Source organism: Polypterus senegalus, chromosome 6, assembly GCF_016835505.1.
Source record: "Polypterus senegalus isolate Bchr_013 chromosome 6, ASM1683550v1, whole genome shotgun sequence".
Lineage (NCBI taxonomy): Eukaryota > Metazoa > Chordata > Cladistia > Polypteriformes > Polypteridae > Polypterus > Polypterus senegalus.
The window spans coordinates 81,981,125-82,007,889 of NC_053159.1; the positions used below are offsets into that span (position 1 = coordinate 81,981,125).

The window sequence follows — 26,765 nt, forward strand, 5'->3', positions numbered from 1 at the left end:
TTGCTTGTAGTCTGACAAGAAGTATTACAACATATACAGTATATGAGACTGTGAGTGTATGGTGTACAGCTCAAAAGAATTGCACCACTGTACAACCAAACTAGCATGCCCCAAGGCAACCAGTCCCATGGGTTATGGGTGGCAATATTGGTACATAATTTCTCCCACCTTTTAAATATCCTGCACCCTTTTTGAAAACACACCCCCATCCCTAGTGTCATGTCAATGAATAATATATGTGTGCTCGGAGGTAAGCACATTGCCATCTTGATAAAGGGCTGTGTGGAAGTTGCTGATATAGTGTCACTCAGTCTCTGCCTGGCCATTTGCAAAGAAAGATGCCTAAACTGTGACTGGAAACTTGTAAGGTGAGACTAGGTTCATGAGTTCTTAGATTTTTTGCATAACATTCTCAAACAACAAACTGCTTTTCTCTTCCTCTTCTGAAAATAGTCTTGCTTGTTCCATTTCTTGATTAAATACTCTTTCTGACTCTTTAGCTCATCGCATCTATGTATAGTTCAGTTTGAAAATGCAAAAGGAAGTAAAATACTTCCACATTAGTTAAACTTTGAATTTATTTTTGCGCAAGTGAACTAATGCAAAACAAGCTAGAAGAATGAAGTTTTATAGTCAATAGGAGACCATGTAGTCCATCAAGCTGCCAATGCCCAGGAATAAGAACAAAATGATGCCAACTAAAAGTACTTTCACAGTTCTTCCTCTGTGGTTAATACTCTGGCCACTTGTAAGGAAGGAAACATGAGAATGGCAGCTGTCTCTGGGTGTGTTGGGTGATGAAATAGTGATCATTGCTACTAACACATGGATTCAGAGACCATGGGTTGAAATTGTGTTGCCATTTCTTGTCAGTTTGCATGTTCTCCCTACGTTCAAGTAGGTTATCCTCTAACAACCTCAACAACATGCATGTTAGATTAATTGGCAACTCCAAATTGCACCTGTATGAATCTTACCATGAGTAGACCATGTGAAGGACTGGCTTGTTGTTTTGGGTTTATTTCTGCCTTGTGTCAAACGCTACCAGGTTTGAGAAGGCTGTGTTATTTGTATAAGGACAAGGGCTCTTTGTCATAAAGATCCACATGGGCACGGGGCACCTGTGTATTTTAAAATCAAGAGTTTCACAAAGAATTCTCAAAATGAATACAGTATAGAAAAAAAGTATATTGTGCTTTTAGGGAACATATAAAAGGATAATAAAAATATAATAAAAATAATGCATGACTTTATACAAAGTAATAGCAATAATCATTAATAGAATTATAAATATGTAATAAATAATAAATAACTTAGTGGTAGAGTTTACCTGACCGCAGCACAGAAAAGAGGCCTTTGTTGGGATGGCTGGTGTCACAGTTAATTTTCTTTGCCCTGGCCATACATTGCTTGGTGCACATGTCCTCGAAGTTAGGGAGTGCAAACCCAGTGATGCATTCAGCTGACTGCACCACTCTCAACAGAGCTTTGTAGTTCTGCTGTGTGCTGTTCCCAAACCAGGCAGTAATACATCCTGTCAGGATACATTCAATAATGGATTTACAGAAGTTCTTTAGTGATTGGGTGGGAAGCCGGAAATCCCTAACATCCTTAAAGAAAACCTACTCCAGAATGCACAGGATCTCAGACTAGTGTGATTGTTCACATTTCAGCATGACAATGACCTGAAGCACACTTCTAAGACAACACTGGAGTGGCTTCAGGACAAATCTTTTACTTTTCTTAAGAGGCCCTGCCGCAGCCCAGACATAAATCCACTAGAACATCTGTGGAGAGACCTGAAGATAGTAGTTTATAGACACTTCACTTCCAGTCTAATGGAGGCTGGGAGGATCAGCCCAAGTCCAGATGTGCAAAGCTTTTAGATACTTAGCCAAGAAGACTTAAAGCTGTAATTACTGCCAAAGTAATAATTACTGCCACAGAATAATTAAGTGCCTGAACACTTGTATGAAGGAGTTATGGGACTAACAGAAAAAAGAATGTATTTAATGATCTGTGGAGTAGAACATAAATACAAGCTAGGCAGATGATGGCTTGTGGTCTGGACAATTCTTACAATCTAGACCACAATCTAGACCACTGGCATAAGCAGGTGCACATTGCAGCATGGCTATATTGTATACATGCAGAGCTTTAGCCTTTATTACTGTTTGTGCTGCTCTGCGTTTGTTGTTCTTAATTCACCTACAATAAACAGGTGTAGCAGTAAAAATACTGTTATTCAAAAGATTAGGGGAGACATGTTCACAATAAGGTTATGCTTCTTCCTTGATCATTCAGCCATAAACAAATGGGATCACAATCTACACTGTATTAGATGATGTGGAACTGAAAATGGACTAGGGAGGCCATGATACAGGAACTATGGATACCATGGAACCATACAGTAATAGTCAATACTGTTATAAAATGAAGGAAGTGTGGTCCTCATACCAAAGTAATGTTAATGATCTTATAAAGAAGAGGAATAAAGCCTTTCTGCAGTAGTTAAGAGCAGCCTTAGTTAAATAAGCTCATATTCATTTTTTTTTCTTATTTTTTTCTTTTACTGGAGGATGGAAGAGTGCTAAGTGATAAATCAAAATATAAAGGAAGACAGCTTTCAGCAGACATAAATTTGTTCATCAATGAATGTAAAGGCATACTGTAGAACACAAAATAAAAAATGTACTTCCATAAAACATTAAAAAGAGAAGAGAGATATTTTATCATATTCTGATTTGCATCAATTCAAATATGTACATTATTTACTTATATGTGCTAATAGTAGTATTTGCTCTAGGTTGGTTTGAAGGGTTCCATGGTGCTGTTGGATGAAAGTCTTTACTTAGGACCTGAGCCTGAGAAAACTTGAGTATTTGGTGGTGTTTAATATGGCTTTCTGGTCATTTTAAGATCAGGATAACCTGAGTCCAGCCAGTAGAAACAAAACAATAGCAATTATTGAAACCCTTTGGCATAAATCTAAGTGTTGTTATTACTTTAGGAATCAGGAGCAAAAAGTTCAAATAGTATGTAATCATGAAATATGATGTTCAATAAATTATCTCTCCAATGATGAAGCTGTTACTTCACCTGTGGTACCAAATTGTACACAAAAATGAATGTGGGGTCACAATAGAATCTATAACATTACCCCATGTCATCCTAACGACCTGCATATCTACATCTTAGTAATGGGCAAGACCTCTGGAGAACATCACCAGAGCTGTTTTAAAGTTTTCTTATATCCTAATGGAATCTGTTACAACAAACACAATATATTTAGGAGTGTGAGTGTGTATAGTGCAGCTCAAATGAAAAGCACCTCTTTAGAATAAAACTAGCATACCCATAGGAACAAGTCCCATGAGTCAAGGGCGGCATTATCAGTCATCCATGTCGGATACCTTCTCCCACCTACTAATGTCCTGAACCATTTGGAACCACCTTAAAAACCAGTTCTGCATCCCTATTGTCATGTTTGTTGCAAATGCATGTGTATGTTACCTAGGACAGCTCCACTTTATTTTAATTATTTAAACTGGTGTTTCATTCATCCATTCGGACACAGTTGTAATACCTTGCCTGGCCCAGATGAAAGGGAAGGACAGAGAAGACCTGGCACTATGGGATGTTCTTTCCCCCAGGACACTAGATGGCAGCAGCCCTGGGTAGAGGTGTCCATTCGGACACCAGCAAGGATTGTAGTACAATAGCACAGCCCTTCTGGGGTCTGATGGTGCCGCAAGAAGGCACTGCAGGGAGATGCACTTACTGCTATTTGGGACTTCCGTATGACCCAGAATTGCTTCCAATAGGCCAAAGTACTGGCACCGGATGTACTCCCTGGTCCTTAATAAAAGGGACTGCACTGCCTTCAGGCAAGTTGGTGCTGGGAGGAAGGAAGGCAGCACTCGACTGAAGGTAAGCAGTGCAGTAGAGAGAGGAGATGAAAGGAGGAGAAAGAGCGACTTATTTGTGCTTGTGTTTACAAAGTATTTGTATAGTAAATGCCACTTATTTGAACTCAAGACTGTGTTAGTGTGTTAGTGTTTGGGGTTTGGGGTTCTCTGGCACCCCCTAGCCTTCATAATTAACATACACATGTTTTAGATGAGGGATGGAAACTGGCAAGAATGCAGATACAGGGAGAATGTGTAAAGCTCACACTTACAGTCTCCAGACATAACCCAGTCTGTCATACCAACATGCTTTATCAGATCCACCATTGTCCCTGTACCTAAGAAATCACATCCAACCTGTCTGAATGACTATCACCCTGTTTCACTATCGCCTATAGAAATGAAGTGTGTCGAGAGGAACTGGATCCATTATAGTTTGTATATCACTCCAGTAGATCCACAGAGGATGCCATCACCTTTATACAGTATTGGCCCACCTCAACCTAACAAGAGAATGAATTATGTGCAAATGTTAATTATAGACTATGGCTCTGCATTTAACACAATAAATCTCTCTAAACTTATCACCAAACTCAGAGACCTGCGTTTTGAGCACTTCACTGTTCAACTGGATTTTTAATTTCCTGACAGGAAGACCTCAGGTGGTTCAAGAGGGTGGCAACACTTCATCAACCCTCACTCTCTCTTGGCTTCACTGCTGTACAACCTCTACACATACAGTATGACTGCTTGCCTACATATGACTATAGCATCATTGTCAAGTTTGCTGATAACACAGGTGTAGTAGGCCAGATATCTAACAATGAGCAGGCTTACCTGGATGAAGTGGAGAGTCTATCACACTGGTGTCAGGACACCAATCTACTCCTGAATTGTGAGTAAGACAAAGGAGCTGATTGTGGATTTTGGGAGTAAACAGCAAAGGTACAACCACACTTCTCAGTATTAACAACACTCGGGTGCAGAGGATGGACTATTTCAGATACCTCTGTTTCAAGGACACAATGTCACAGAGAACCTAACCTGGTCCAAACAGACCAACACCTTGGTAAAGAAGGCGCAATGTCTTTACCACCTCAGGTATTTTAGGCTGACCTACCGATTACTAAAGAACTACTACACATCCTCCATTAAAAGTATTCTGACAGGAAATATTACTGTCTAATTTGGAAACGGCACACAGCAGGAAAGCAAGGGCTCTGTAGAGAGTGGTGCAATAAGATGAACACATCACTGGTTGTGCACTCCTTAAATTCACGGACAGCTACACCAAGCAATGTTAGACTGGACCTCTTTCTTGTAAGTGCTACTGCTACCTAAAGTTCTGTTCAGAGAGAATGAAGAGGAGTTTCTTACCACAGGCCATCCTCATGTTCACTAACATTAAGTTATTTAAGTGTATAATTTATTTATGACATACTTAAAATTCTGTTAATTATTTCAGATATTTATAAAGTCATCAATTATTGTTATTGTATTCTTCTTAAAGGAAGTCTTTGGAGTTGAGCAATTAAGCATTTTATTATATATTGCACTGTGTGTATAATTTGTAGGTAACAAAAAAAATTTGATTGGACTTGATCTGAAATTTGAACTCTGGATTTGTTTAGCAGAAAACACTTTCCACTGTCTCACTCCTGTTAATGTTTCTTTTATTGATATTTTCTATAACATTAGTGTGGGGATCAGAACTATAACTTGTTCTTTCCTATAAATTGTTTTAAATAAAATTGCACACTACATTATAGAAAATACTAGTGAGGGGTAAAAACCTGGTTTAAACATTAGACCAATTGTTGTGCTTTGGCACTTTTAAATAATGCTCCTTGAAGCTACTTGTAAGGATATGACTCTTATTATATTATAGTATATAAGCAAGGAGCCTCAAAATGACAGAATCTGAGAACCAATCATACTGAAGAAGGCATAGGGTGAATACTAAGAGTACACATAAGACAAAAGATATCCAATATATTTACATTTATTCTATCACCTGATTTTGACAGGTAATGCAGCTAGTATTATATGTATGTGTAGAGCCTCCACATTCTTCATGTTTCTTAGCGGATTTTTCTTCTGATTCTCTGGTTTTCTTCCCATATCAGAGACATCTGTGTATGCTTTGTGATGAGCTGGTTGTCTATCCATAGTTCATTCTTGCCTTGCACTGGGATGGGGTTCAGTTTTTTGGGCCTCTGAAAAGCAGTGTGCATTGGCTTGTGTGTGTGGATAGATCAATATTAATTTACTGCATAGCCATCATACACTGAACAAATGAGTATTCAATAATAGGTGTAGAGGTAATTTAGTTTTTTGAAGAATGCTTAAGTTAAAATATTTAGAACAAATATAATGAAAACCTCACACCTCACTTTTTCTTCCTCACACATGCTCGTTGAGCTGTTCAGACTCTGTCATGCCGTTTGTTCTCAAGACTGTTCATAAGAAATTGCTGGGTAGTGAGCACATTTATTGAACATCAATAGGAGGGGTGGGTGGAGCTGCTAAAGTAAAGCGGGGGCATGGTTCTAAAGTGTAACCCACATTAGTTCATTTATGTATCATGTTCTTTTGAAAATGCTATCAGTTTTGCAAGGGCTGATAGACGTAATCAGCAAATGAGCAACACCCAAGATGATTTAAAGTATGTGATTTCATTAAGATTTACAAAAACATGCAAAAAAAGGAGGAACCAATGATTAATGCACACATGGATTCGTAAATGGTCTGGCACATTCACATTTGATAAAACTACAAGGAAATTTGCAAGTCATTAGTTAAGTCATTAAATGAAGACCTTTTCAGTAAATACATTCAATTAGGTGTGGTATTGAACAAAACATAAAGTAAAAATGACCATATTTTATATCAGTGCCTTATCTTTTGTTATGATTAAAAAAAAAGTACCACAGTCTGGCCAGAAATTAACACATCATTATCTTTTTCACAAAATTGTGTGTGAGTAGGCGAGTGCAACTTATGTTGAGCAACATCCAAGAAGTCATGGCCAGCCAACATCCAGGCCAGAAGGAGCATGTTTAAATGAGGAAATTGCTCTGAACAGGATGTTAGCCCATAAGAGAGTTCACATAAACTAAACACACACACACACACACACACACACTCCCACACACAAGGACAACTTAGCATTTCCTTCACTATCTCCAAGAAAGGATAGCAGTGGAAACCATGATCAACTTTACCAGCAAGTCAATTAGGGACCTACATCTTTGTATATTTATGTACTCTTGGTGTACAAAAATTATGTTATATGATGTTTTACCACAATGAATTGTATTTGAGTTTGAGAATGTTATATTACTGTAGTGGGGTTCTTTTTCGGCTTATCCCCTCCTTCGTATGCCTTATAACAAAGATGTATTTTTTTCTTTTAATTTAAACATACTGGCCATTTAATCTTGGTTCAGAAATTGTTCAATAGTACTCCCTATCTTCCACAGTTACATTATATTACATTAAGAGCCACCACTATACAAAGAGTATTAGCTTTTTTAAAGGTATAGGAAAAACACACACAAGTCAACACTAAAGCATATGCGATCAGGTGATCTCTTCTTTTAAATGAAGTAAATAAAGAGTTGTGCAGTTGAAGGTGTGCTTCAGTTTCCCAACTTACAACTCTCTTTCTATTTCTGTAGAAGTCATTGGATTTGGGTCTTTTTTAGACCTGTTCAGAGTGTCGGGCTGTAGTCCAAAGACTATGACCCGAGTGTTCAATGAACTTGAGTCACTTGTTGTCAATGTGTCACCCAAGGGTTGACAGCAATTACAGCTTTAAATTCACAAACATAAACACCCATTTTGCAAAAAAGAAAAAACATTTGAATTCATCAAACCTGTTTTCTTAGCTATTTGTTTATACTTATGTTGCATGTTTTGTAGTGTTAACTTAGAAAAACTTGTTTTCATGGAGAATAAACATAAAAAATGTTATGCTTTAATAGAAGCCAATGATCACCAATGGCAAACAATATGAAAAATGTAGATAAAAAAAAAAACAGTCAGTCATTAGTTCAGTCATTTTTCAGTTTTTCAGTTGTTTGCGCACAATCTGAAAAACAGATACAGTTTTTGGTATAATATTATACATCAGTGCATATCATAAAAAGGAAACACACTCGCATAATACTGAGCTTTTGAATAGAAGGCAGGGCTCTTCACCAGTGAATGAGGGGGAGAGGAAGATTCTCAGCACATGAAATTAAATTCTTTTTGTGTTGAGGTAACTTATGACTGACTCTCTTTAGACCTCATGTGAGTGAGTATTGGTATGTACAGTTTTCTCAGAGATGGGCTAGCATCCCAGCCAGGGATAGTTCAGACCTTTTTGTTCAGTTCAACTTAAAACCTTCAGCTCAACATGATCATGTAGTAGAAAAGACAGCTTCAGAATACAAAAAGAATGATTTTTTGAGTAAACATAACACAGAATTGTAGAAGTAGCATATATCAGGTAAGGCAGCTTTCTGTCTTTCATGTCGATGATCATTCTGAATGCTGGAAACAATGTAGCAGTCTCATAACTAATCTGCAGCCTACCGTAAAGGACTAGTATTTTGCCATCAGTTGAAATAATGTGAGGGAGAATAATTCCTGAAATTCTTTGCTAATCTTGATAATATTTAACAGAAACAAGTAACCTTTATTTTATTTTTTCCTATAATTTGTTCAGATATACAATGCAACAGCTAACATGTACTTTTTACAGACAGGTCAAGTGACTCTCTCTGAGTCACACAGTGAGTGAGTAACAGGAGTAGAACCAGACACCTTATCATTTAAAGTGAAGTTCTTTAATCACTACATTACACAGTATTATCCATCCATTTTTTTACACTCTTGTTTTCTACTTTAGATGTTTATACTGTAATTTGAAAATAATAATAAGTATAGACTAAATATATGCCAGGCTCCTAGAGCCTTGGACTTGGTAGGTGCCACTGTCACTGAGGTAGGTGCTTGCTCTTCCAGAGCCAAAATACAAAGAAAATAAAATGTATCAATATCTCTCTATATATAAAATCCAATGTCTGTCTGTTTGTCTGTATGTCTGTCCGCTTTTCACGAGAGAACTACTTAACTGATTTAGATCAGTTGCTTTTCTATAATTTGCTTGACCATTCTGGTTGATTTTGCAACCTCTCTCATCGCGCTATGTATGGTAGTTTGCTTGTGGTACCGATTTATTTACGCGAATCTGAGAGACACACAGCAGGCCGACGGTAGTGGGATGGAGCCCTCCTTACTTACGTGCCAGCCTCGGGGTGTAGCTTAGCTCCACTTAGCTAGTGAACGGGAGAACTACTTAACAGATTTAGATTGGGTTTTTATCTATAATTTGCTTGAACATTCTAGTTGATTTTGCAACGTCTTTCATTGTGCTAAGAATCATAGTTAGCTTGCAGGAGTGATATATTCATGCTAATCTGAGGCAGAGGTAGTGGGCCGAGGGGAAAGGGAAGCGTGACATCAGGAGTGGGGAGCCGGGAAGGGCCATCCTCACTGTCCTGTTTCACTACTATGTGGGCGAGGCTGTGGGGACTTCTAGTTTATTATAATATCCAATTCCCAGAAACATTAATGAATTTTGTTTCTTTCTTTTCTTTGTCTGCTTAATTTGGAAATTAAGTTATGCAAGTGAGAACTTGTGTCAGCTTTGTCTCTTATCATTATCACTGATGCTGTAAAGAATTTGGGTGTGGCTTGCAACTGCTCTAAATATCTGCTAGTTGAATAATTATCACAGGAACCTCATGGTGACATCATTGGCATAATTTTCTTTAACTTGCTTATCGTAAATAAAGAAATATATGTTAAATTACACCAACACTTTGCTGTTGAATACACAAAAACACATAGATTGTAATACAGTAGATTGTAGATTGTAATACCAAACAAGAATAACAAAACTTCTTATTTAACACTTTATCTGGCAATAAATCAGGATACATTTGTTATCAATATCTAAAATACATTACTTCATATTAAGCACATTTAGAAGTGGGATTTACACATTTAGTAATCAAATACTTAATCATTAATTTCAAAATAATGTTTTTAATCTGTTACCAAATACTTAATTGAGTTTAGGTTCCAGGGGAGCAGAGTTTTTACCTATGTAATCCAGGATAAGGAATTTTACGATAACCCTTTTATGTTTTTCTCCATTAAGCAGTCAAACTGATTGAGTCATACATGAATTAAGATTAATAGGACATAACACCTTTTTGATAAGGTACAATAATTCCCACTCACCAATAGATGAAAAAATAATTCAATAAATGTCTCGTGCCACACTGAAAAAAGGCACAAGCAAAAACTAAAAAAACTTGAAGCTTGTAGAAAAAAAAATTTGAGAACAGGACAAATATCAGTCACTAGCTAAATTCATGACATGCTTCCAGGGAGGGGCACTAAGGATAACCAAAACTTTCTTTTTCATTTACAGCCACTAGAAATCAAGTTATAATGTAAAGTTTGTCTCTATCATGATCTCTAGCCAATAAAGACTATTTTGGAGTAGTTTAAAATTGACTGGATATTCTGAAATAATTTTTTATTTTATTTTTTTAATCTCTTTGCCTGCATCCATGTTTGCATTACTCAGGCTGCTATGAGTGCCTGTTTCATTGTGTAGCTCAGTGGTGTTGGTTTGTGAAGTTTTGAGCAGCATGATACTTAAGACTGAAGGCTTACAAATAATTAATGCCTCAGCTTTACCACAAAATAAATATTCTGTTTCAAAAAAGAAAAAAAAAAGATTTTATTTTTGTTAAGAAGTTCATGTTCCTATTTAAAAATTCTGTTGATTATGATTCTTGTATTGCCCCATTGCGGAAGTTTATTTGATTGCTCAACCCATTTCTTGTCTTTAGGTTTTAATTCCTCATGTACATTTCTGCGACTCAGAAGATATATAAAAAAGAAGAAGACCAACAACATTCTTTGTCATTTTTAGACAAAGGTTCTTGTTGGTCACAGTCTGAAATAAGCATAAAGATGTTCAGCATCTTACAAACTTCTAGTAATATACTGTACCCTTTATGCTACTGTATTTATTGTGTGGCTAGTATCTGAAATCACTCATTAGATAGTGTACACAGAGCTTTTGGGATTTTTGTACTAATTATCTTTCTTGTCCATATAACTAAAGTTGCACAGTTTGTTACTTTGTAAAAATACAGTTATCATTATTTTTAAATAATTAGGGTTTTGGAAGAAGGTTCTACTTTTCCAAATCCATTCACCCAGAGACTAATCACCTAATAATTACATCATGTTTCACCGTATTCATTGTATCCAAAAATGTCTTAAAATAACAAAATAAAACAAAATAAAAAACAGAAGTAGGGCGGCATGGTGGCGCAGTGGTAGCGCTGCTGCCTCGCAGTAAGGAGACCTGGATTCGCTTCCTGGGTCATCCCTGTGTGGAGTCTGCATGTTCTCCCCATGTTTGCATGGGTTTCCTCCGGGTGCTCCAGTTTCCTCCCACAGTCCAAAGCCATTTAGGTTAGGTGCATTGGCGATCCTAAATTGTCCCTAGTGTGTGGGTGTGTGTGTGTGCCCTGCGGTGGGCTGGTGCCCTGCCCAGGGATCTGTTCCTGCCTTGTGCCCTGTGCTGGCTGGGATTGGCTCCAGCAGATCCCTATGACCCTGTGTTAGGATATAGCGGGTTGGAAAATGACTGACTGACGAAAAAACAGAAGTATGCTGAAAGCAACATCACTTATAGCATTAATATCTACAAATTGCTTCTCCTTATGCTGAAAATCAGTTTATATAACATATGGTTTTTTTTATTTTATGCCAGCCTTACTTATTGATAGTTACCATTATTGAACAGTTAAACAGTCACTGTTCATTCCAAATGTACCTTATAAAATTACTTAGGAAATTCATGTTCATTAGAACATTAGAACAATCTAGACAAGAAAATGCCATTCAGTTCAACAAAGCAAACTAACTGTATTCACTTAATTCTTCTAATATAACATGAAGACAACTTTTTAAAGTCCTACTGTCTACCACACTACTTCGTAACTTATTCCAAGTGTCTCTTGTTCTCTGTGTAAAGAAAAACCTCCTAATGTTTGTGCAAAATTTACCCTTAAAAAGTTTCCAACTGTGTCCCTGTGTTCTTAATGAACTAATTTTAAAATAACAGTCTCGATCCACTGTACTAATTCCCTTCATAATTTTAAACACTTCAATCATGACTCCTGTTAATCTTTTTTTGCTTAAAGGGTTCAGCTCTTTTAAACTTTCCTCATAACTCATTCCCTGTAGCCCTGGAATGAGCTGATTTGCCCTTTTCTGGACTTCTTCCAGTGCTGCTAATTATTGGTAGTATTTCCATTCTCAATATACCAGTACAATATATGACACCTTTGATCTTAATGGTACAAAGCTTCAGATATTTTTGTTGTACTTCTATGTTTGCTAGATGGAACAATCATAGAATGTTGAACAAACATAAGACAAAATAGCCCTGGTAAAAGTAACACATTGAGACAGGTACTGGGCAATAATGGCAACATTATCAAAGAATACATTTATACTCAATGCCTGGAAAGTACCTATACACAGCTGAGCAGTCTATGGTGGAGCACCTTACATAGGATACTGGGCTACAGTACAGTATGTTTGTTGGTGAACGTCTGTTTTTTTATGCTTCCTACAACACAAATAGTCTCCAACCAAAATGGCAAGTTCATCTAAATCCACTCACTTCATACCTGTTGCTTATGTGGAACAGTCAGGGGTTGGAAGTGTACAAGTCCAGAAAGGCCTGGTATTAATGTAACGTTACCCACTACCGTTCAATCAAAATTTACCACTTACCTGAAAAAATAAAACTGTATTTTTTGTTTAATACAGTTTTTTTTTTTTTCATTTTATCCTGAACCTTCTATTTCAGTTCACAGTCTTAAGGAACCACATTTTATTTCAACTGTAATGATCACAAGACAAGAAACCAGGCCTCTATGGGACACCAACGTATTAACACACCCACTGTTAAACTTACTCATATTTGGTCAATTCAGATTAGTTTTTCAAATGTAGGAAGTATTTAGAACTCCTAATGGAAACCCACAAAAATGAGCAGAACATGAAAATGCCACACAGAAAGCAACCCTAATAGAAATCGATCTGAAGCCCATGAACAAGGTGGAAGCAATGCCTCATGCTGCACCTTAATCCTATCTCTAATCATTTATTTCAACTCTTTTAAATTAAAATTGGGCTTACTTTTTATTTTAAATATAAAATTAAATTTTATGAAAAACTCTCATAGAACATGTGCAGAAGCTACTAAGTGTGACAAACTATATACAAATTGTATGCATTTATAAACAATACATGAGAAGCAAAACTGATGCCTTGCATAGAAATATTGTTTTTAATACTCAATGGACGTGGGTTTGCATTCTAATCTGGAAATTTCATGAATATTCTCCCGGTAGTGTAGACTCCTTCCACATAATAAAAATGTTGATGTTAACTGGCATCCGTAAATTATAACATTAGAAAAATTAATGACAAGAATGGGTCATTCAGCCGAGCAAAGTTTAAAAATAACATCAAGTTAAGTTTTGAAGGTCCCAGACTCCTACTCTCTACCATGCTACTTGGTAATTTATTGTCTAAGGTTCTTAGTGTAAAAAATACTTTAATGACTACAGTCATGTCACTTCTTAACTTAGTTTGCTTAAACAGAAAATGATCAACTCCTTCAGTCTTTCCTCATAAATCACAACTCATAGCCCAGGAATCGGCCTAGTCATTATTCTCTAGACACTTTCTAAAACTTCTCTCACTTTTGTATGTCTCCTTTTTAGCCTGGAGATCAAAACTGTAAGCAGTGCTTCAACTGAGATGTCACCAGTGCTTTGCATTGCTGTTTATGTATAATTCTGCTCTACGGTGGACTGACATACCGTCCACAGCTGGTTCTTACTGTGTTCTTGTTGGTACTCACTGTTTTTGGTGGAGGTATAGATTATCTTCATGGTTTGTTGAGGAAATATGTTCAAAAAAATTATCAATAATTTACATTAATAATTTCTAGAAAAATGAATGTCAGAAAAAAACGCATGCCTTGCATCCTCAAAAAGCAACATGTGCACTGGGTATTTGCGTAACATTCTCATGGCATCTTAATCCAATTCAGGGTCATGGTGAGGGTACTGTGTTTGGCAGTAATAATTTTCAGTTTCCATCTCAGCAAAGAAGGTCAACAAAGCTTTAATACTGAAGGCCTCTTTCACATTTCCCTCTATTGTTGTATTTTGTATTATAAAAACAAAACTAAAACAAATTTATTTTGTGTTGTCTTCTATAAACATGGAAAAACTTGGTCCTTTTTGATTATCTTTGCATATCATGCTGTTTTGCAGCTCATTTGTATTATTTCATACTCCTTTTAGTGAGCAGCACTTGGTGAGGGCACTATATTTGAGGCAAACAAAAAGACTGACATCCATAAAGGAAGTAGCTTATATTAAAAGAAAAGAGTTCTTGCATAGTGTACATACATCACAAGTTTTCAATGCACACAACAAGTTAGAAAGTTTCAGAGAATAAAATATCTACAAGGCTGTATTGTCAGCAGCACTTCCTTATTTTTAAAATATTTTTTTCTCAGTGGACCTAGCCCAGTATTTTTAAGACACATTTCATTATATCTGAAATAATAATCAAATCATGTTTAACTTTTATTCAAGCTCCTTTATTACTGTATTGTAAATCATTATTTTAGAAAGAGTGCACTGTTTGAGAAAGAGTTAATGGAAAATATGTACTTACCAAAGTTACTGTCTTGTTATTTATTTCACGTACTGCCGCTGAAAAAGGGAGTGAAAATTGCACTTGCTCTGAACTAAAAGAAGCTGGTAGTTCTGATTATGAGTTTGCTTCCTCTCGCTGTTGTTGCCAAAGCCACAAACTTGCAGGAAGCCTACGCCATCTGCACAAATAAGGAAAGACATTAGTGTAAGGTTCAGCCCATTTTGCAAGAATCTTTTGATAAACTATGATGACAGTTAGGTGGGGACTCCATTTGTTTTGTTTCTTTTTATTGTACATTAAAAAGATCAATGCTCTTAAATATTTTTAGAACTGTTTGCCATAATACATATTATATACTGTAACTTTAAGCCTTTTTTCAAACATTGTACTATAGCCAGTGATTGCAACATGCATGTCTGTTTTCTATTTTCACTCTGGCTCCAATGGGATTTTAAAAAGAAATGAACAAATGCATAATTCTTTAGCAGTCTTAAATGATTCAGTGAATATAATGCTGTTTTGAAACATTTAAATACACTGATAAAAAAAGGTTTTGGTGCTGTAGTACATGTGGTAACATTTCTGTCTCACAGAATCTGGCATCCTAATGTAGTTTTCATGATGGGGTTCACTGCTGTGTGAAATTAGCATGTTCTTCATGTGTATTTTTAAATTTCATTTATATTCTAATGAGAGTAACCTGTATTGATCAGTAAAACCCAATGCTATTTATTCTATTCTTAATTAACTCCTTTAGTGAGGTTAAGCAATGGATGAGTGGAAGGTATTTGAGTTTTAACGTAAAAAAAATTGTTTATGTGATAGGAAATCCCAACAAGAGCAAGCCAACACTAATGCCTCTTAACTCAAATAACTCATTTGATAGCTGATCTCATGGTCATGTCAAATCATATGGCTTTTCCAGCAATTTTCATTCATAGACTTCATTTACATAACCATAGCTAGTTAGATACAATCGTGGTGCACTCCTGTGGCCATCTGTCATGTATTCTGACATGCACAGCTACTTACGCCATCTAGTCTGCCACTCTCCCTGACAAAATAGTATTGATTTTGGTTTTAGTCATAAGTGTGGGCTCTGTGTGCATGAGAGCTGACAACCAATAAGTGCTAACAATGCATATAATGCAGTGACAAGGAATAAATATTCTCAATATTTAATACTGATTTGATGAAGTCTATTCTCCTAACATTTAAATAGGACCCTTGTGTGGTGCTGTGTGTTAGGGGTCTGTGGCCATACAGAATTTTTAAGTAAGGACATTGTGCCTCAGGCTTGTGGGTGTGGATGACTGCCACTGAGGAAGCTAGATGAATGCTTGTTAATGTGTAGGCATGATCAGCTCAGCTGCCCACCATTGATACTTCATAGATCGTTAAGCAAAGCCCCTCAAAGGCATAGAAGTCTCTTGGTAGGACAGATAGGGAAAAAGGAAAGGATTAAGAAGGAAAGAAAGAGACAGGTGAAAATCAAGGCAGAGAGATGATTTGGAAAAGAGAGAGTGGATCAGAAGTGAGAGCCAATGCAAGGGACAGGAGACAGGGTGGTCAGGTGACCCTGTGAGGGAGCAAGGGGACTGGAGCTCCAGGTGTGGGTTACTTCTTCTGAGCAATCAAGTGCTCAAAGTGTCCTGCTGGACGAAAGACAGGTGGCATGACGATGGAAAGCAACTCCAAGCGTCCCAGTGATGACCGACTAAGGTGGCTGGGACAAGATCCAGAGTGGGGACCATGCTTGTGGATGTCTCAGCCCTGTTGTAAACATTCAACAGGCTAACGTAGGAGGCAGGAGAGAGGGAGAGAGACAGACAGTGAGAGAGAGAGATGCATGTGGGCTCACAGAAGGTTAGTGTGCAAGAGAATCTGATTTTAACTCTGGGATTTTATACTCCATTATGAATGATTTTAACTCTAGTTAATCATGAGCAAGGTTATGGGGGCCTGGAGCTTATTCCAACCAGCCCAGAATGCAAGAAAGGAACAATTGTTGGACAGGACACCAATCCTTTGCAGGGTAATTGCACTACTGCACTTATCACATAAATACTTGGGATGAATTAGCATAACCAATCTACTTAACATGCATGTTTTTGGACTGTGTGGGGGATCTGAGCACCTGGAGGAAACCCATGCAGACATGGACAGATCATCCAAACTCTATGCAAAGAGAAGCTGGGGCATGAACCCTGGTCTTATTACTGTGAGGCAGCAGCACTATCACTGTACCACCGTGCTGCCTCTATTGGATTATTTATTGGCCTATTTATTGATGAAAAACTGCACTGCACCTAATTTATTTCTTGGACACTAGTTTATTTTTTGATTGGAATAAAACTGTACTATGCATTTTTTAATGAACCTGTCTTGTTGTTATATGTGCTCATTGCACTAGACCATCTCAGTTATGAGTTCAAGAAGATGTGAGTGACCCAGGACGTTACACCATAATCATTGACAGACCCTGTGAAAGAACTTTGTTGTGTTTCAGCCCAAATTACACCACCTGCTGAGCAAGTTCAGAGAATTGTCTAATGGTCTTTTACAATTAAAATGCAGTTTGGACTTGAGTTTTGTTTTCTGTTGTCCTTTATAAATTACAAATTGCTTATATTATTACTATTAAAACATCTAAAAATAATTGATATAGTTCAGTGTACATAATATTTAGCTTTAATTAAATTCTGCATTATGTTTCATCTTAACCTTAAGTGTAAATAAGTACAGCAGTTTCAGCATGTAAATGGTAAAGACATTCAGTAAATTTTCTGTAGCTGCCAAATGCAGTTTTTTGCTTGCAGGCAGCCAAATGCTATCTGTTATATCTCAGGCAAGGTCCCTTCATTGGCTTTTGTTCCAATTCATGTTTTATGTTGTCTTTGTTAATTTTACATCCTTTTGTATGCATTAATTTTATTCATGTTTATTTGCTATTGATTGTGTTTATGCTACAATGCCTCGATGATGTTCCATGTATGTTGTGGGTGGTTCTCCAAGAGGCAGGCTCACCTACCAATCACCACTAGGAAGTGCCTTCTGACTATAAATCCTTAGGGTGTCAGAAAATTCCTGGCGGTTCGTTTTGAATGTACTTGGGGGGGTTTGGTGAGTGTTTTTTGTACAGTTCTGTGCTTTTGTGATTCTTTGGATTTTTTATCTTATTGCTCTGTTTTTGACCATTCTTTGAATATTTGTAGTTGGATTTGTTTGCCTTTTGATTTCCTTTACAGGCAAGTCCTTTTCACCTTTTTTGTTCCTAGGGAGCATCACTCTTATGGAAGAGCCTATTTTGAAAAGAATATAACTTTCATTTATTAAAACTCTGTGTTTGCCCTTATTACAAGCCAGGATTTGATGGTGATATCCCCTTCTAATGTGCATTTTTAGACGTGTTTTTGAGATAATGTGTTTTGGAGGGCATCAGGAGCAAGACGTATAGAAATTCCAGATGACTGTCTATAGTAAATAGCACATTGATTTTTCGCATATGAGTCTACACTGCAAAGTCTAAAATCAACACTTTTGACATAATTAAACTTAGTGTTTAAAGTTAAACTTATTAAGCATTTTATAGTGTTTAAGTAGAGTTAACTGTTGCAGGGGATCTATCCTGGGAGCACATTTTACTTAACCAAAGTGGCTTTGGGAATGCAGACTGTGACCAGGCCTGGGATTTGGAAACAGGCTTGTGGAGCTGTGAGGCAGGAGTGATAACCACTGAATTGCACTGATGCCCTAAGCAAGAAAGAAGAAGCATGGTTGTACATGCACAAAGACAAGCTGAAGCTCAGATCAATAGAGAAGACAGTTAAATAAATGTCTGAATGATTGTTGGGTAGGATTAACAAAGAAGACATCCTGCTATGATTTACCAATTTTTTAATTAAAATAATAGCATCTTACTTAAAATAAGACATGTATGCAGCCAAGATAAAAAATATAGAGATCATGGATGATTTCATCTTGCTAAAGATGACCTGAGAAATCCCCAATGGAAAAGCAAAAGAGAAACTTGAAATGAGGCTTATGGCAAACAACTGACTTCAATTTATCTCTAACCCTACATGTCTGCATAGAGTCCATCTTTACTAAACAAAACACAGATTAAAATAAAACAGAAGCAATTGACCTTCTGAGAAACATACAAGATAAAACAAGAAAGTCAGAAACAGACTTTCACAATATATACATTTATTCTACAACAGAGCCAAAGCTTGTGAAAAGCAGACATTTTGGGAATTATGAAAATAAACTAACGGTAACAGTAGAAGAATGTCATTTCATTGTCATCTTAATGATATACAAAAAGTAACAAAATGAAGTCAGCAAGAGTATATACTGGTAAGCACTTCTGCTTTCTGGATTTAGTGTGCAAAGTTTCTACTGAGTCATTGCCTATAAAGAGTTTATATATTGTGCTTAAGTTTTTTTTTCAGGTAATCTGGTTTTCTTCCCACATTCCGAAAGACTTACTTAGAGGGTAGACTTGTGATTTTAAATTGACCTTAGGTGAGACTAATAATGTGTGTGAGTGGGCCATTTGATGGACTGTTATCCTGACAGGGTTATTCCTGCCTTGCCACCTATGCTGCGGGGGTAAACTCCATTCCCTGTGACCCTGAACTAGATTAAGTGGATCTGAGAATGTGTGTGTGTGTGTGTGTGTGTGTGATAAAATGGAAACACAAAGGTAATGGACTAAGTGGATGATAAGCATAGGTCCAAAATGATCACAAACACAGAGGAAAAGAGGAACTAAGGATCTAAAAATATTTCAAAAGTTAAGAGAGAAACTGCTATAAAGAACTGAAACAAAAGCATAGGCCAAAGGAAAACATTAATTTGCGCTCTGGGATTGAAGGACTACATATTTTCTTCAAAGAAGCTATACAGTGGCAGTAATGGAGGTAGTGAAAAGAAACCTTTAAACCAGAACCATGGTGACAGTCTAAGCATTGCTTTCAATTACAGACAAACACATTCAACTTGGGCGTGGCATCTTTGTCTTTTGATGGACTGGCGCCTTGTCCAGGGTTTATTCTTATACCCAGTGCTACTGAGATCAGCTGTGGTTCCCCAAAATCATAAATAAGATTATAAAATTAGATTAATTATTTAATCTATACTAATAAAAGGCAAATCCCTCACTCACTCACTCATCACTAATTCTCCAACTTCCCATGTGGGTGGAAGGCTGAAATTTGGCAGGCTCATTCCTTACAGCTTACTTACAAAAGTTGGGCAGGTTTCATTTCGAAATTCTACGCGTAATGGTCATAACTGAAACCTAATTTTCTCCTTATACTGTAATGGAGTTCAGCTCGATGGCCGTGGGGGGCGGAGTTTCGTGTGACATCATCACGCCTCCCACGTAATCACGTGAACTGACTGTGAGCGCAGTATGTAGAAAACAAGGAAGAGCTCCAAAAAGCGCTGAAGAAAACATGCATTATACAATTGAGAAGACAGCGAAACAATAAGAAGCGAGCGAGTGACACATACAAGCATATTCATAAGTGTAGCTACTGCGGAAACAAAGCACGGTGTAAACCGTAAGTTTAAATTAAGTTTATAGACACGCTCCCACTGCTGTTTGTCATGCACAGTGATGCATACAAGCATATTCATGACTGCAGCAACTTCGGAAAGAAAGCAAGCTGTAAACCTAAAGTTTAAATTAAGTTCATAGACAGGCTGCCGCTGGAGTTTGTCATGCCCACTGCTAATGCGGGATACAAGTTTAATGAGAGGACGCAGGGTATAAACAAGAGATTTGATCACTTTGTAACTAAGTTAAAATTGCTGGTGAAGGGCTGTGCTTATGCAAATTCCGAGAGACTGTGTTCATGGGGGGATTGACAGTTAAGGCAGTTGGGGGAGTCACATCATCATCTCCCCTCCCATTCACCTCATTTCGCTCTGAGCTGAGCTCCGTAGCTAACGCGGTCTTGCGGAAGCAACTTTGTTACGCTGCCACCAAATACTCACAGAAAAATCCACAAGTTAATACACACACTGTCTCTAGAGTTTCTCCACACTCAATGTATTCCTTGCATCCCTGTTACACCCTCTGATCTCCCATTTCATTTCAGATGCCTCCTATTTCCAGTAAGGCTCTGCTTCATGATGAGAAGTAAGAAGTCTCAGGGATAGACCCAACAAAAGGTTGCCATTGATTTCAGGCAAGATTGCTTTTCTCCTGGACAACTATACGTTGCATTCTCAAGAGTGAGCTCGTGCAGCTTTGTCATATTACAACCAGAGTGCTGAACTGACAACGTGATATATAAAGAGAACTATAATAATCGTAATAAACGAACAATAAAACAGCGGAGAACCCGTGGATTAAATAAAAAGGCAGCTTTCTTGGCAAAGCAAGGAAAGAGGATGGCTTTATATGTCGTTCGTTTATAAAACAGTGGAGAAGCTGTGTAAAGGCTGCTTCACAAAAAGCCAGCGGAGCGCCTTATATGAGCAGGCAGTCAGCTAAAGAAGGGAATCAATAAATATCTATAGAATCGTGATAAACGAACAAAAAATAGCGTACAAGCCGCGGATTAAATAAAGGAAATGGGTACCTGAACAGTACAGTAAGTCTCAAATAGCTACACAATAGCTATAAGAATCATAATAAACGAACAATAAAACAGTACAGAACCGCGAAGCAAGGAGAAATGACGGCCTTATATGGCGTTTTTTTATAAAGCAGCGGGGAAGCTGTGTGAAGGCAGCTACACAAAAAAACAGCAGAGCGCCACACGCTGAATGTATTCCTCGCATCACCATTATACCCTCTGATCTCCCATTTCAATTCAAATGCCTCAAATTTCCAGTAAGGCTCTGCTTCGCGATGATAATTAATAAGTCTCAGGGATACACCACACAAAAGGTTGCCATTGATTTGAGGCAACATTGCTTTCCTCCTGGACAAAACTAGACGTTGCATTCTCAAAAGTAATCTCAGTGCACAGCTTGGTCATATTACAACCAGACTGCTGAACTGACAACGTGGTATACGCGGGGATTTTGCTATATACAGTACATATATATGTAGATATATATGTATGTATGTATGTATGTTTAGATATGTATATATATATATGTAGATCTGTATATATATGTATATATGTGTCTGTGTGTATATGTATATGTATGTGTATATATATGTTGATATGTGTATATGTAGATATGTTTATATGTATATATGTATATGTATATATGTTTATATGTGTGTGTGTGTATATATATATATACATATATATATATATATATATATATATATATATATGACAGCAACACTCATAACAGTGACACAACAATTACATTGACAATCATGTTACGTTATTTTTAAAATGTTTCCTTTATCTTTTTCAAAACTACTTTAACACACTGCTTCTCCGCTGCGAAGCGCGGGTATTTTGCTAGTACATTATAAATGGTAGTGAAAAAGCCACAAACAAAATTTAAATAAAAATTAGACCTATTACTACTATTGGAGAAGTGGTAAAACTGATCATCCTATAATCAATGACTCTAAATTTCCTACCATCAGCAATTTTTTAGTGGAATAAATCATATCATGGAGTAGTTCCATCTACATACTCACAATTCATTTCATTTACATTTATTGCATTTCTATAAAGCTTTATAAGCTTTACTAATTCACATCTTTATTGTGGATTTATCCAATTAATACTGTTCTATAAAGCTTTATGAATATAATAGAATATGTTGATTTGCAGGAGCATCCCAGAATTTCCAAGGCTCCTCTAAATTCTTTTGATTATATTCACTCCTATTTAGGGTGGAATACCAAGTATTACTCAACATTGCTGGACGAAGAATGTCAACACTGACATGCTTTTAAATGGATCTTTAATAACTGAAAATCCCTACGGAACAAAGAAAAGTTACTTATAACAGTTGTAATAAAAAAGGATCTGCACTGATACATGGAATGTTGCTGGTTCAAATCCTGTTACTGCCACAAAGGATCCTACTCTGTTGGGCCCTTGAGCAAAGCCCTTAAGTTGAAAATTGCTGTAGGGGTGCTGTACAATGGCTGACCCTACACTCTGACACCCAAAGGTCATGTGAAAAGACAATCTCCCCTTGAGGATTAACAAAGTTTATTTAAAAAAATCAAGATAAAAAAATGTGGAACATTGTAAAAAGTGAAAAAACAAATAGCTAGATCTACAACAAGCACAATGTTAGCAAATTAAAAGAAATGTTATTAATATGACCAGCAAACTGAATATTTTTTATAAATGAACATGGTTTGTTTAAATGCTCACCTAATTAAGGGGCAACAGGTATGTACAACATGACCTGGTTGAAAAAGCATGTGTTTAAGAGATAAACAGTATAAAAAATAATAGCATTAATAACAAGTTAGAAAATGTACACATGGCGTAACATTCAGGTGTATTCAAGGGCTACGCATGTACTGTAGACCTAAATCGACAGAGTTCAGTAGGTCATTTCTAGAACCATCTCAGTCCATTTCATGGCTTCGGAAGCCAAAGGCTATCTCATCAGGATTGGGTAAAAGGCTAGACAGGACTGTAGTCCATCTACTGTTTCGCAAGTAAGGAGATCATGGGTTTGCATCCTGGGTCCTCCCTGTGTGGTAGAGTTCTGAATAGTGAGAAAAGCACTATATAAATGTAATGAATTATTATTATTACTATTATTACAGGGACCACTCACACTCACACACACATACCCCACAATCTGGAATTGTCAAATAACAGAATCTATTAAAAAATCTATTACAATTAATGCCTTCTTTGCTTGAGCATTCTGGCCATTGTAAATTTTATAAAATGGAACTTGCAAAGCTATTCAGTTACGACAAATTTTAGGAAATAATAGAAGTATAAGGCAAACCTTATTACAGTGACTACCTTTATGGATATCGGGTGAATGTGGCACTTTGATGGTAAATTATAGTTTGGCCAGCTTTTCAAAGTCCCAAACTGGGCACTTGAGTAGCTAGTAAGCCCATGCACAAAGCTCATCCACATTTTTTAATGCCTGCTTTATCTCATCATCATAAGAGATCAGGGCAGAGGAAAAAATGAAAACAGTTTAACAGATGAACACGTATGATTCCACACAGTGCTTGAAGTTGAAACAAATAAATGGCAGTATTGTCTGTTTTTGTCTGGTTCTTGGTCATCCTCTCGACGCTGGTCACAAGTTTTTAATAAATAATCGCTCTAATGAGTTTTGACCTATTATATGCAAATTACATCAAAGGGAGGGTGGATCCCACTTGCAGTTACATTCGCCCTGTTCTTAATATACTATGATCATGTGGATCAACATAGTATGGATGGATGTTTGTGTCCGCTCACAATTATTATTATTAAATCAGCAGCTTATAAAAACCAAAGCATTTTTATATTTTTCAGTTACTTATCGGGACATACAGTATTGCCTGTCTTCACAAAATATTGTTATTCTAGTAAATAACAGTGATAGGGAAATAGTGAATCATTGCATATAATGGTGCTGTCAAGTTTGTTTAGTGTAAGCACATTTCTCCAGTTTTGATGTCACTACACTGGTTACCTGTGTCATTCAGAATTGACTTAACAATACTGCTTATGGTTTACCAAGTCTTAAATAATCTCACTCCATTTATATATCGGAATGTCTTACACCTTATATTCCAAATCGTAATCTTAAATCTTTAAATGAGTGTCTGCTTAGAATTTTAAGAGCTAAACTTAAAAGAAGCAGTGAGGCAGCCTTCTGCTGTTATGCACCTAAAATCTGGAATAGCCTGTCAATAGGAATTCGCCAGGCTAATACAGTGGAGCACTTTAAACAACTGCTGAAAACACATTACTTTAAAATGGCTTTCTCATAACTTCATTTTAGTTTAATCCTGATGCTCTGTATATTCAATTAATTATCATTATTATTCATGGTGGCTCCAAAATCTGTATTAACCCCTACTCTCTCTTCTGTTCTTTTTGCCGGTTTTCTGTGGTGGCAATCTACCCCACCACCACCTAATCAAAGCACCATGATGTCCCTACATTGATGGATTAAAGGCCAGAAGTCCACATGATCGTCACCATCAAGTTCTTTCATGAGAACCCTGAATATAATGAGGACTGATCAATCATTTATGTTAGGTAGAATGCCCAGAGGGGGCTGGGCGGTCTCATGGTCTGGAACCTCTGCAGATTTTATTTTTTATCCAGTAGTCTGGAGTTTTTTTTTGTTTTTTCTGTCCTCCCTGGCTATCAGACCATACTTTTATTCTATGTTACTGAGTTTTGTCTTATTTTAATTCTTTGTCTTTTTTCTCTTTCTTCATCATGTAAAGCACTTTGAGCTACATTATTTGTATAAAAATGTGCTATATAAATAAATGTTGTTGCTGTTGTAAGGGTAATCTAATATATAAAGCAGAGTTGATGTGTGTATGTATGTTTGTTTGTCCGCCATACAAATATGCACCGGGCATCCAATATGCACCAAACTGGGGATGGGGCTCCTTTGTGACAAGGAGAAGGTCAAGGGGTATGTTTTGGTTGGGAAAAATGTTCGTGATGACCCACAGGGCACCTTTTCACCGACACAATGTTCACCACACATCCCCGTACGTATCATTGACAAGATGGCCACACGTTGCAACAGACATTCACCGCGGCGCCATTTAGTGGCAGCTTTGGTCTCTGTGTGTCGCTCTTTACCCGTATTTCTTTAAATTGCCAAGAGATGGTGGAAGTGTCCAAATATGAGAAGGCCGACTACTTTGATCGGGTGAAGGGAAACCGCCATATGGATGTAAAATGTGAACGACCCAGTGCGTGTGACCGGCTGACACACCCGCGTTTCTGCATGTCACACTTTGTTCACTTTCTGACGTATTGTAAATAACGTAAATTCATCTCACTGTGGTGTTTATTCCATACGTAATACCATGTAACACATTATAATTGTCCTGCTTTTCGCTAATATACCCATGCCACCGAAAAAAAGACCTACAATTGGAAGGTCCACTTCAGATGCCACAACAAAGTCTATTTCAAGGGCGTCTGAAACGCCACAGCAGACAAAATCCAGAGTGGAGGAACTTACAATAAAATGTCAATCACAAAACTGTTTCTTCTATTTCTATGTTCTATTTCTTTCATTTGGAAAATTCACCAGTTATAGATTCCCGGGAAACGCCGGATACTCCTGCTAGTGCTGAATAAAGGTTTAGTTACTCTTATGCATACTATCAAAGTATCATTTATAGATAACCTTTTGCTTTCCTTGCTAATATTTTGTACTTTAACGGTTGAGAAGGTCATTTAACTTACCTGTTTCAACTTATAGTATCAGAAGGACTGCTTGCTGCCCCACTTGTTCTCTTTGCTTGTTCTCAAGCCACTGGGAAGACTTCATAAACCAGAAGCAATTTGTTGCTACGTAGGTTTCTGCTTGCATCTCTCTGGACTTGCCAATCAGAGGACTACAAGGAGACGCCTTCCTGTCTGCCCCTGCCAGCACTCAAGCAGCTCAAAACAGCAAGAAACTTCCTACTTGTGATGAGCAAACTCCTCGGCAAAATGCATTGAAGTCAATGGGGAAGAATTAACTGACCTAGTTTTGATTATCCCTGAGGCCTAGGTAAACGTTTGCCAGCTATACTGGAACAGTTATTGTGGCCAAAAAGATGACCTGAGCTGTGCAGCAGCAGTGCCAACAACTGCACCACCGTGCCTCCATGAGATCAAAGAAGAAAGAACACCGTCAGAGACGTGCAATCATATATTTTGTCAAAACAAAGTGGAAATGCCGAAATCATAGTCAAAAGTCACAAAAAATACAAATTAGGTGTTTTAAATGCAGAAAATTCAAAGTGGCATGTCATGATTGAAATCGCTAACACATTCTATTTTTTGAAGTGGCAACGAGCAGAGATAACTTGTTTATGGCCTATATGTTTCATAAAAATATCATTTTGAGAGTCTGCATTATTTACTTATCTGTACTACC

At 37.1% G+C, this 26,765-nt stretch overlaps 1 protein-coding gene across 1 annotated transcript in view; it reads right to left on the minus strand.

Annotated features, from left to right (window-relative positions):
* itgb2 (integrin, beta 2) overlaps window positions 1-26,765 on the minus strand; it is a 119,243-nt gene that overhangs the window by 57,414 nt on the left and 35,064 nt on the right. The window contains exon 2 of the mRNA XM_039756427.1: window positions 14,757-14,916. The gene's annotated coding sequence lies outside the window, so the exon portion shown is untranslated. The remainder of the gene's footprint in view (window positions 1-14,756; window positions 14,917-26,765) is intronic.